Consider the following 12,941-nt stretch of genomic DNA (forward strand, 5'->3'; position numbering starts at 1 on the left):
AAAAAAAAATATATATATATATATATATATATATATATATATATATATATATATACTCTTAAGTATCGATAATGTGTTAAAATTTGTGGCAGTTACACAAGCATTTTACTAAAGTTGATAAAGATTGAACAGGAAAATACAAGTGCAAAAGACATTAAATGTTAAGCTAGTAGTGGGCTGATTTTTTAAAAAGTTGCTAAAGAGATATAGTTTACTTAACTTATAACTTGAGGGATAATCTGCCTTAGGGTATTGTAATGCTCACAAGTACTTCTAAATAAATGTGGTCAGTCATGTGGTGAACCCCCACCAGATCATGTTCTTAAAGGCAGCAAATCTAGTTTGTATTGAAAATCATGATGGTTTTAAAAGATATCCACAAATTATTTGTTATTTCTCCCTTCAAAAGGTAAAGCATAATTCCCCTGCCCTTAAATGTAGGCTGTACTTGCAAACTCGCATCTAATGCATAGAAAGTGGTAGAAGTGAAGGCGTGTGACTTCCAGGGTTAGGACATAAAAGGCACGTGGCTTCCTTCTTGTTCTCCCTCATCTGAGGGAGAACATTCCTTCTTGTTCTCCCTCATCTGAGGGAGAACATTTGCTCTGGGGAACACTACTACCATTTTGTGAGGACACTCATGCAGCCCTACGAAGAGGCTCATGTGAGGAACAGCTGAGGCCTCCTACCAACAGTCACGCAAGTTAGCTTAAAAGCAAACACCAAGACCCAATAATGACTGCACTCCAAATGGCATCTTTATAGTTACCACATGAAAGACCTTGAGGTAGAATCGCCCAGCTAAGCTACTCCTGAATTTGCAAGCCACAGAAACTGAGATCATAAATGTTTGTTGTGTTAAACCGCTATGTTTTAAAGTAATTTGTTATGCCACAATAGATGATACAGACATTTCTAGAAGCCTTCTAGAAATTTTATTTAATGTAATTCTTAAGAATATATAGAGTGGTATTTTATCATTTCTCCTAACCCTTAATAGTCACCTATGGAATTATGATTATGCCAACAAAAATTTTGTCAACCAGAAAAATTTTCAGAAACATTCTACAAATTCTAGAATTTATACAATAATTCTACAAATGCAAAAAAACTTCTGAATCTAAAATCTATATACCTATATGATATGGACTAGAAAATATCACTGATATAAACAAAAATGTTAATAAGAAAAGGGTTTTTGAGTACTTTTAAGTTGTTTAAACATTATAACTTAAAATATCCTTTGTATTAACATTAGTTCCAAAAATTATTGTCTGTAAAATGTTTCATTGTTTGAAATTTGTTTTATTTGTAGTTTTGCTTTTAATAATTATACTGGAGAGAAGGAAAGGGAAAAGAAAGATGACTAAATTCTAAAGCCTGAGAAAATAGGACCCCCTCATTTGTGAAAATATTTCTCATGTGAGTAGTACCACACCTTTTTAGATTTTTAGGGCAATGCTCTTCCTTTTTTGGGAGACAAAAATATTATTGTTTAAAATGTATACCAGTTTTTAAATTATTTATTTTAAAGAAAACAACATTATGTAACATGTTCTAGCTGTGATTTAAGAATCTGCTATGATTTAAGAATCTTTTTCAATGCTTTCTGTGACTGTCAGTTGATTTAGATTCTTTCCCTTCATCAAGGGTTTCAATTAATAGTTGAAACACCAAAAATATGTTCCAGGGTCTTGAAAGAAAGGCTACAGGTCTCAAAGTCTTTGATTCTTCCATATTTGTATATGAAGTGGCAGGTTTATTCTGTAATGACGCTCTCAGTGTACTCCATAAGAGAGGCTTTGAATTTCATCGCAGCAAGTTATTCAGTGGAAACAGATTTTCTTTCAAATACTACCACAGAAATAATCTAATGGAAGTCTTTCCATTGAGGGTGTCATGATAATGCACCACAAAAGCCAGATATAGTTAACACAAGACAAACAAAAGACTTCCTGAAGCTAAACAACTGTGAAAATGATACATTCTAATGATAAAAACCAAGACTGATTAATGTCTCTGGCTTAAGAGGCAACTTAACAAATGTAACTGAAATGTGATGGAATAATAAGTAGATGGTACCAGACATTATTAAATAACCTACCCTCCTTGGGGTAGGTTACCAAAGTAAGTTGTAGAACAAGAACATCTGCTTTTGATTCCTGGACTTCAGAGAACACAAAGGTAGCTAAAGCCATGTGTTAATTAGACAGTATGGTGGGACATCATGTTGAGTGTCTTTTTGTTTGTTTGTTTGTTTGTTTTTAGCTGAGCCATCCTGCCACCTGTTGGCAGCTCAGCGGCTGTTCAGCTCGTGCCGGGACTCGAACTGCTGTTGCTCAGAGCTCAAACTCTTGAGCGAGCTCTTAACTAACTGAGCCACTCAGCCAGCCCACGTTGAGTGTCTTTTAGTGATGAGAAAAATCGTGCAGAACTCATGCCTATGCTCACAGATGTTCAATATATTCCTAAGTAGCTTCTATGTCATTGAAATTGTACTCATTAAACCTACAAAGAGGTGCTTCGCCACTCAAAGCATAAGATTAAACTTCACAATGTGGAGAATTAGAAGCCAACGCAGATTGTTAATAAGAATAGTGTAAGCTTTCTTCAGAAATACAATTAGACACATTAATATCAGATGTAATGTACAATATGAGATTTGTCAAAGAAAAATATAGGATTCATAGTTAACCAACAGTTACCATGATTTATTTTTAAGAAGAAAGTGACTGTAAGATGCAAAAGTAAAAACGTGGACTATGTGACACAGCCTTACAATTATATCATGTCTTAGTCACAGTCATTGCTATTGTTTGCTAAGCAATGTGATGTGTGTTATGTGCCATGTTTAATAAAAACTAAAGTACATAGCTAATCTTAAAAATTAAACATAGAAAATAACATTTTACATCTGTAGTTCTATAGATTAAGATATACGTAGTACCTGGAGCAAAGTTCCAAGGAGTAGGACATGCTGCCATTCATCCATGAAGTTGATTCTATTGTCCTTCTATGGGGAGGTTTTGAACTGTGTCGTTTCCAGAGTGGTGTTGACTTATTTGGGGGTCTTTCTTTTGACCTATGTCATGTTTTCATTAGCTGACTGATGGGGTAAAGGTGAAGGTCAGGAGTGCAGAGCAGATGGAGGCTAACTGGTCCTTCCAGGGTTGCTTTCATACATGTCTTACAGAGTTCCAACTAAATTCTTTGACTCATAAGGAAACTCTGAAGGAATTAGGCTTATTGAGTTGGGACAACAGAAAGCCATAGGCTGTCCTGGTGACAACCTTAACAGTGTGTTTGAAGCTCCTAAATAAATGTTGTCCAACTATTCTTTATTCTACACAAGGTCATGACTAACACAGAGAGAATGGTCTTTAAAACTGTAGCTGAAGAAACCCGTGATGCAACATGAATAATTGTTGCAATTTAAGAGGAGACAGGATGGTGTCTTTTTTGTAATAGTTAGATTTTCTAATTCTTTTTTGTAATGGTTGGATACCTCCTTGAAAATGAAGGAATGGATCTCATGCGACTGTAATTTCCAAAAGCACAGACTTCTGCTTGTAAGAGCAAGATGAAATAAAAAGCGGTTACCATTGATTTCACACCCTAAAATATGAAGGTGACAGGTTACTTTATAGAAGCCATACTAGTCATACGTGAAGTACTGTATTCGTAGAGGTTACATCTGAAAAATAATTGATATTTTAGTCACATTGGTTAACATTTAAACAATTAGATTTTCTTCCCAGGTGTTACCTAATATATCTAGATTGGGGATAATCATTCAGGGTGGTGGGGGGATTGGACAGGTGTCTCAGAGGAGAAAGGGACCTGGAAGGATAAATACCCTGAGAAGGCGGATGGCCTTTCCAAATCAAATCCCCATATGCACACAGGCCCGGTTGTGAGTCACTACTGTAGCGATACATTGTTATTAACAGGTGATGACACATCCTTCTGTGAGGTCAGTGGAGAAATGATTGAACACCCCTGATGTAGATCGATGCAAGATGAAATCTGATTTGGAGCTCAAGCTGTGAGGGTGGACCACCTGGGTCCAAATTTTGCCTCATCCTAGCTGTGTGACCGTGGGTAAGTTACTTAACCTCTCTAAGCCTCATTTGCCATATTTGTAAGATGGGCATAAAAACAGAACCTTGCTCCCAAGTGAGAATTGGAAATTTAAATGTGATAAAGCAAGTAAAGCAGTCAGCACAGTGACTGGCACATAGTAACTGACACTCAATAAATGTTAGACAGTATGGTAATTGTTCCCAAAAGGATTCAAAACTTCTCAAACCTGAGAGGAGAGAAAGCTGTTTTTTAAATAGCATTAAAGAAGTGTCTAGGTAGAGATTAAATTAATGGTAATTTCTCGGAAATTGTAAAGGAAAGCCTTCTATTGGGTGGTATGTGACGATCTCCAAGTTTTCTTGTTACATTTTAGGATTCTTTGAAATGCAGTTGAACACAGGAACTTTTGCCACTTTGGCAGTCTCTATGGAATGAACGCTGTGCAAGCGAATGATTATGTACTTAGCAATTTCAGTGTAATTTAGAGTTCACTGGTCAGGATCATGCCTACAATTCTTTATCTCGTTTGTTCTCAGCTACACTGATTCTCATTATCTGTGAAGATTCACATAGAATAACTTATTAAACTTTCCCCAAAAAACCCTAAAGGATGGCCAGCTGGTCTAGCAGAAGCATCCCATGTTGAATCTTATTTTGCCTGAAATATTGCCACCGTTTGTGTCTTCTTGCTGTTGAAGGAGTTCAAAGTCCATCCCAAGCTGGTCCTAAATTATGTGGCCAAGTTCACTTCCCTAACTGTTCACTCCAGGCTCCAGGACATGTCTTCCTGCTGGACCTTCACTGGGAATTCAGCCACCCTCTTCTCCACATCTCTGCTCTTCATTTCAAGGGATTTCGAAGAGCAGTGCAGATTCTTGTCAAGAGTTCTCTCTCTCTCTCTCTCCCTCTCTCTCTCTCTCTCTCTCTCTCTCTCTCTCTCTCTCTCTCCTCTACCCTCCTCCCTTCTCAAGCTGCAATAACAGAATACCATAAGAATACCATAGACTGGGTGGCTTAAACAGCATACATTTATTTTTCACAGTTTTGGAAGCTAGAAGTCAGAGATCAAGGTGCCAATGTGGTTGATTTCTAATGAGAGCTTTCTTCCCGGCTTGCGAACAACAGCTTTCTTGCTGTGTCCTTACCTCTGCCCACTATTGTGACCTTATTTAATCTTTACCACCCCCTCACAGGCTCCAACTTCAAATACTTTGGGCATTAGGGCATCAACTCATGAATTTTGGAGGGGGACACAATTCAATCCACAGAACCCTCCCCTCCCCCACCTCCCCATCTCCCTCTCCTGCTCCTCCTCCTTTCCTCCTCCCCATCTCCAAAACACGCCCCCTCACTCTCTCTTCACCTTTTGAGCCTGCATAGCTTCTATGTCCTGTCCTGTTCCCTTACTGCTTCCGACAGCATGTTTTCCATTATTGGATAATTTCTTTTATATCTCTATCTTATTTCAACTAGGCTGTATATTGCCTGAGGAAGACACTGCAGTTTTGGGCCTCCTCACAGCCTGAGCATGTAGAAGAGATTCAATATAGATATCACCTGATTAACTCTTTGAAGAATACCTTCAATTCAGTAAAAGTATCCACTGCAGTATCAAAAACAGGTAAGAATTATTAACAGCATTTATTGAAAGCTTATTATGAGTCAGGCACTATTCCAAGTGGTTTAAAAAAATTAATTTCGCTAATATGGTTCACTCATTTTTTTTAAGTGTGAACGAAATGCTTCACATAAGCCAGGTGCTCTGCATATATGTCTTATATCTCATTTAATCTTTACTATGACCCTGTAAAATAACTATTATAGTGACCGTTTTAGAGATGAGGAAACTGAGGTTCAGAGAAAGTAAGTTCCCAAGGGTATATGGCTAGCTACAGGTGGAGCTGAAGTACAAAGCAGACGGGTCTGATTTGAAAACCCACATTGTCTCTACGACATCACACTGCAGTAGAATCCACACTGTCAGGTAACACAAACCAGTAAAGAACCAACTCCCTGAGAGCATTGACAACGGCATCTTGACTGCTCCTGGGACTGAACCATTGTTTAGACACTGTTGGATTTTTGCTGCTGGCAAAGGAACAAGCAGAAATTTTTGTGCAGTATTGAATGTTTTCAGCAATCCAGTAGTGGATGAGAAATTCATGCTATGCTTATGAGGCTGCCTTCAGTGGCCAAGTTGATTTTGTCTTTCATTCAGAGTAATTCAGTTCTTCGTTACGAATACTACATGGGGACAATTAGTATTCCATCGGTTCTGGAACAACAAAACCCTAAGGTGTACAGAAAGAGCATGTGGAGCCTGGCCATGAGCAAGTGTTTCGTGCAGAGATGCCAATAGGCCACCAGGTTGTGAGAAATCCAGTCTGTGTCCAGAAAAATTCATACCAAAACTCCAAGCAGAAACAGTATCTTTCTGAGTATTATTGCTCAGTAATATCATCTCCAAATAGTGTAATAAGGTAAAAGAAACAAAAAGGTAGCTCTGGGGGTACAAGGAAATGGATTCTCTCAATCCTTTGCTGGTGGTTGTATAAATTAGAATCACCTTTCAGGAGACAATTTGGAAATACATATTAAAATCACACCTTTGACCTAGCACTCTAGATGGCCCCTGAACTAACTAGAGGAATAGAAAACACACAGGGGAGTGAGAATCATCTCTTTCAGTGGTCCCATATCCACCCACGACCAATCAAATTGAGCACTTACCTGCATGTTTGTTGAATTGGGGAATTTTGAGAAAGGGGGGATGCATTTTATGTTATTTTATAATAAGCAGCTCAAAAAGATGCACAGTATATAGTGAAAAGTCTCCCTCTTATGCCCCATAGCCACCCCGTTCCTTTCCCCAGAAACAACCAGTTACTGGCTTATGAATCCTTCCAGAAATAGTCTATGCAAACACACACACACACACACACACACACACACACACACACGTATGACTCAGGTGATTTATGTTTTCTTCTGCATTACAATCAATAGGGATTACAAGACAGGCACCAAATTTCAGTGTAAACTTTTATATTAGAAATATACTTCATTGTCTTATCATAGATCCAGTCAACACACTGGATTTCATGATGTCTGCCTGGGAAGGGTGGCCATGAATATAGAGCTCTATACTGTTCTTGGCCACAAATGTTTGAAACTCTTCAATCTAGGTTAGTTGCCCTCTCTGCCTGGAATTCCCCTTCACCAATATCTTGGGAGTTCTTTTTGCCTCTCATCTGTGTTTGTAGGCTTTGTTTCCTGTGTTGAGTTATTCCTCTCTTGATATTTTAGATAGGGCACATCCTCCAGTAGCCTCTTGAGAAAGTAAGAGAGCAAAATTTTTGCATGTCCGAAAAGTCTCTTTATTCCACCCCTTCCTTTGACTGATAGTTTGGCTGAGTATAGAATTCTAGGTTGAAAATAATTTTCTTTCTGACTTTGAAAGCATTGCTCTAGTGTTTTCTAGAGTTACTGTGGAATAATATGAAGCTATGCTAATTCCTCATCCTTTGCAATCCTCCGTCTTTTAAGGACAAGACAAATAAATGAAGCTGCATTCATAGCCATGTTCACCCTTCTCCTCCACCAGTCACAAAGCAAGATACTCATGTTCTCTCTCAGGATGGAAGTGGCTGATGATCTGTAAGGTTTCTTCTAAACTTAGGGTTCAATTATAAATATATGGATGAGAACATTCTGAAACCCCTCTGGGTATGAGAAGTGTTTATTATCACTACTGGTTAATGATCATGGAAATTTTCGCTTTTACCCTGCCTATCTTTTTCCAAAGCTCTCTTTGACTCTACCCTCTGACTTGGGAAAACACATTAACTTGGGCTAATTGAACTGTCAGGATTAATGAAAAGTCTAAATTACAGAACATATTAAAACCATTATGGGCATCTGTGTTCCAGAGAAACGAGCTTTGAACCGTGCATCTGAAGACCTACATTTAATTAAATCCCAGCTTTGGCAGTTACTAGTCATGTGTCCTTGAGCCAGTCTATTAACCGCTCTGAGATACTGTTTACTAATCTGTAAAATGGGCATAATCCTAGCTCACAGGGTTGCTGTGACAATTAAATGTAGTACAGGCCATTGTTTAGTAAATTGTGCAACAAAGCATTATACAAATGTAAGGCATTCTTATAGTATTTTACATTAGATAAATAAAGTTGTCTAGTAGAGTTTCTTGGGAAGCTGTTTTAATGTATAAAAAAAGAGTATGTTATTTGCATATTTATTTATGTTAATATCTTTCCAGTTTGCTTAGAAACTGTTACTTCTACATAATTTAAATTTTTGCCATAGAAAGTGGCTTTACTAATCCTTTCTTCCAAGGTATGGTAAAAATAAACTTTAGCCCTGTTCCTTATCCAAATTATTAGAAATTCCAAATAGATAATAAGTTTTGTTGCAGTTTCACTTTTTTTTTTTCATTTAGAAAAACATAAAATTGTCATTCTGAAGTAGTAAGGCTTTTTTGAGAGAATAACTGCTGAAATAACATTGGGGTTTGGGTATTTGAAATAAATGGAACCTGGTCATTATTACTTGAAGCTGAATTGGATTTTTTAAACAGAAAATAAAAAAGGACAGAAATGACTTTAAGAAAGAAGCGGCAATTTTATTTTATTTTTTTTAGATAGAATTTTATAGACATTTCTTTTTAAAAGCCCCAAACAAGGCAACAATGACTAAAGATCAGATCAAAACAGGTTTCACACACATCTGACATTGTACTTTGAGGACTCTTGTCCTTTGCATGTACTGCTGTTTAGGTCAAAGAAATAAACAAGTAGCATCTGAGGCATCTGTCATTCTAGAGAAAATACAACTGAATACTGATAAATACATAAAGAGGGACTCATCTAAAATTGAAACCAAATGAAAAGGGTATAGGAGTTGTCACTATTCTTCCTATCACAGATTTCTCTTGTCACAATGTCCTTATTGCTGATATTGCCACAAATTTATGAGAAGAATTTGCTATAGTTCAGCCTTTGACCAAATAGTATCATTCACTCATTCCACAAATATTTATGGAGCCCCTTCTGTGTACCGAGTATGATTCTAGATGCCGTGACTTTCGTAGGGAATAAAACAGACATTTCCTGCCCTTAGGGAGCTTCCGTCCCAAAGGCACTCAAGGATCGAGTCAGGAAAAGAGAGCATGGATGGCAGGCATTACAAAACGTGAGGAGAAAAGATCCTGTGTTTCTTGAAAGTATGGTCTTTCTCTTGGTGCTTAAGGGAACTGAAAGCCTTGGGATTCCTTTGGCTCCAGACCTGATTCCAAAACATCCTTCCATATACACTTGGGAGGCAAGGAAAAGACTCAAGGCATGGTGTCTAAAAAATCTGGGTGAATATGAAGCAATCAGATCATTTAACTGGAAGACCCACTGGTCCCCTCCTTTCACCAGGCAGAGAATGGCAAGCTGCCAAAATGATCTGATTTGTCAAGGGTATTCCAGGAGAGCCTTCATTTCTAATATCCTGTCTTACTCTCCTCATGAGTACATTCATACTTGTCACACCATGTTTTCCTAAATTTTGGGTTGGGAAAATACGGCCTCTGTCACTATAAAGCAAATGCTGAAGCAGCAGCTGAGATATTGCCACTTGGCTCTGCCAACACCGTGTAGCAAGGGCAGCAAGGGGAGACTGATTAACAGAGGCAGCAACAGCCTGAGATCATGAGGAAAATATCCATAGCTCTTAATATGTCAGGAAGCACAGTGGCATCTGGGAGAAAGATGACTTTGTGCTTTTGAAGAGAGAGGAATTTCAAAACAGCTAAAGCCATTTGGAGCTATTAAAGACAGTGGAGCACTACCTAAAGAGTAACATTTTCTTCCCATTTCCCTTTGTTTCCCAGGTTGGGTGAGAAAGAACTCTGACCGTCTTACTGGGAATCTCCAGTGGAATTTCTGGCCCCATCTAGCTCTTTCTGCCCAGCTGTTTTCCTATTGCAAACTCACCATATATATTTTCCGCTAAGGAACAAGATCTTGGAGGTAGCACCACAGTAAACACCCATGCAGTCACAACATAAAACAAAATCTCTTAGCTTTGTCTCATTTGACAAAGGTTCTATTTCCTTTTAATAACAAAAATAACAAGTTATATATAGATATGTTTGTATATTTTGAATTTCACTTGGGTTTTTCAGGGATGGAGATAGTTTTGTTCTCCACTCTTCTATCTGATCACATCCAGAAAAGTGGTCACACTCGTTCAGGTTACTTAGTTCCATTAAACACAATGTTGCAAAAAATATAAGCCGAATCAGACTTTTCAGGTCACCTAGCCCAAACCCTTATTTTACAGATGAAGAAACTGAGACCCAAGGAGGTTAAGTAATTCTCCCTGGTCACAAAGCCAACCAATAGCAGGGTCAGGGTCCGCTGACTCCAACCCCTTAGTTATTCCACTAAATACAGGAATACTTGTGCACTCAATAACATTTCCAACAGACTTCTTGTATCCCTGACATCATCTACTGCTTCAGGGAGGGAGTGGAATCTCTCATGAAAACAAGGAAGTAGGAAAGGTACACAGTCTCCATAGAAAAGCAAGATTGCCCCTAGAGTCCTCAATCACTCCCCATGGCATCGGAGGCTTCCTGACCATACTCAGAGTTTCTTCAGCCTGCAGATGGCACAGTCGGGCACAGAGTGATTTAAGATAGCTGTGTCTGTGACCGTCTGTGTTTGAAGACTTTTGTTAACGTAAGATACAATGTTATTAATCAAACTATAAAATTTGTATGATTCGTGACCCATAATATAGTCCCAGCCAATAACAAAAACATGCTATCACATGTGGTATAGAAAGCTTAACAAGTGTGAACAGATATCCCTTTTCATCACAGTGGATTTCTAAAACTGACTTTGTGTTAAGATGACGGCAATAAAATGGGCTGTAGTTACCATAGGAACACAATTTCTGGTGTTTGGTTGCAGTGTTATAAGTGTATGTGTGTGTATGAGTGTATGTATTTTGGGGTGGGGGGAGTGTCTTTTTTACCATAAAAGAGCTCCAGTAAATGGGCGGCACTTCAAATGGATAAAACTGATTTGTGAACGCAGTAGTCTTACACCATTCATTTGTCTTAGAGATGATTTATTAATTCCAATGTGAATTAATTAAATATTAAATTTGCCATCATTTGATTTGCCTTCTTAAATTTTAGATGGACTTTGAGGTGTTAATTTTAATAGCCTAGTTCTTTTTAATTAGCTACCCACTAATTTTGAGCTACCTTTTTTTTGCCCTTGGAAAATATCTCCATAGCAAATAGAATTATTAAAAATAATTCTATTGCCCACAGTTTCTTTTAAAGTGGTGGTTACTCCATAAATTTTTTTTGGTATTTCTAACTGAAAAGATTTCTGAAAAACATGAGTTAATCCTACAATTTTCCCCTGTCTTCTTCTCCTGCCTCAATTTATTTCAAACTACAAGTTAGGGCAGCTGTTCACCTATCAGGCAAAAAGCACCGTGGTCTGGGAACAGTGAGAGCTGCTGTGCATCCTTCATTGTCATAGGACCAACCTGACACTTTGCAGCTGAGCTTTTTGAGCACTTCACACTCCACTGAAAAGCACCAAGCCAATTACCAGACCTTTAGAATGGGCATTTTACAAAAGAGCTCAAAGAATTATTAAGACAGGCATAAGCAACAGTCTGGCTGCACTGGTACTTTCTTTTTCCTTAGATTGGGTACATTGTCACCAGAAATGCTAAATAAAAGGGAGCAAACATGGAGAATTTAATTATGGGTATTGATTAGACAGCTGGATAATTGGGACTGACTATACTGTCTATATGGCACAAGACTCAGTGAACCTGGTCAATCAGCAAAATATACTGGATTTTTCTGTCTCTGAAGATCTGAATTTTGACTATAATAATCAAGTACATCTCCTAATTGTGTGTTCTATCTATAAATGTATTTGAGGGATTCTTTATCCAGGAAACTTATGAATACCTCAAAATACAAATGGTTAGTAAACTTGAAAAAGAGTCACTGAGGCACTTAATAAAGAATATAAACAAAAATGATAATGCCATAGCTTTTATACTGCCAAGGATGGGCTTAGCAGGCATGATCACATGCTGACAGCATAAGTAGAAAAAATATACCCTCTCTGCCAAGGGGGGAGACATTTATAACTTTTTAGCCAGTACTCACATATGTAAGAACCCTAATTACTAGTAATCAATTATCTATATTTCCCTTATTCTGGGTTAAGAATTACCCTTTCCTCACTAACAACTCAGAAGAACATAATGTTCTAAAGCAAAGCTTCTCAGAGTAGTTTCCACAGAACATTAGCCCTGTTCTTTTGACTAGCCATAAGTCAAAAAAAGTTCTGAGCAATACCAAGTCCCAGGTGGCCTCTATTGATGTTCACAGTGCATTTTTGACATATTAAAACTCTTAAGAAACCCTGCAGTAAAAACAGCTGTCCTAACTTTATTTAACCATTTTACCAAATTTACTTGGCCATGGAATCCATTTGTCAGATTACAGCTATCGACCTCCTCAGGTAGTTTGTAAAACCCTGTTCTGGAGCAGAAAGTCATAGAATATTGTCATGGAGAACTTAGTCATCTGGTCAACACTTTCCCTAAGCTCAGCTATCTCTGCTACTTTATCTTCAAGATGTGGTTACACAAGTCTAGTACAAGTGAACACTATTTCACAAGAAGGCCATTACATTGCTTCGAGAAACTTCTTCACCCATTGCTATTAATTCTAGTCCCTGGAGCAACATGAGGTGAGATTTTCTTCCATTTGGCAGCTTTTAAAAAATCTGAAAATAATGATGATG

The 12,941-nt window shown here is 37.8% G+C and overlaps 1 long non-coding RNA gene across 2 annotated transcripts in view; it reads left to right on the forward strand.

Moving 5' to 3' along the window:
• Window positions 1-12,941, forward strand: part of LOC109392957 (uncharacterized) — a 67,118-nt gene that overhangs the window by 6,923 nt on the left and 47,254 nt on the right. Inside the window, exons 2-4 of one of the 2 annotated variants that reach the window (XR_002126145.1) lie at window positions 3,951-4,101; window positions 5,557-5,704; window positions 9,980-10,232. This is a non-coding gene — a long non-coding RNA (uncharacterized LOC109392957). Of the gene's footprint in view, window positions 1-3,950; window positions 4,102-5,556; window positions 5,705-9,979; window positions 10,233-12,941 lie in introns of those variants that run through there. The other variant, XR_002126146.1, reaches the window with a different exon arrangement.

The sequence above is a fragment of the Hipposideros armiger genome, unplaced genomic scaffold (assembly GCF_001890085.2).
Source record: "Hipposideros armiger isolate ML-2016 unplaced genomic scaffold, ASM189008v1 scaffold_358, whole genome shotgun sequence".
Lineage (NCBI taxonomy): Eukaryota > Metazoa > Chordata > Mammalia > Chiroptera > Hipposideridae > Hipposideros > Hipposideros armiger.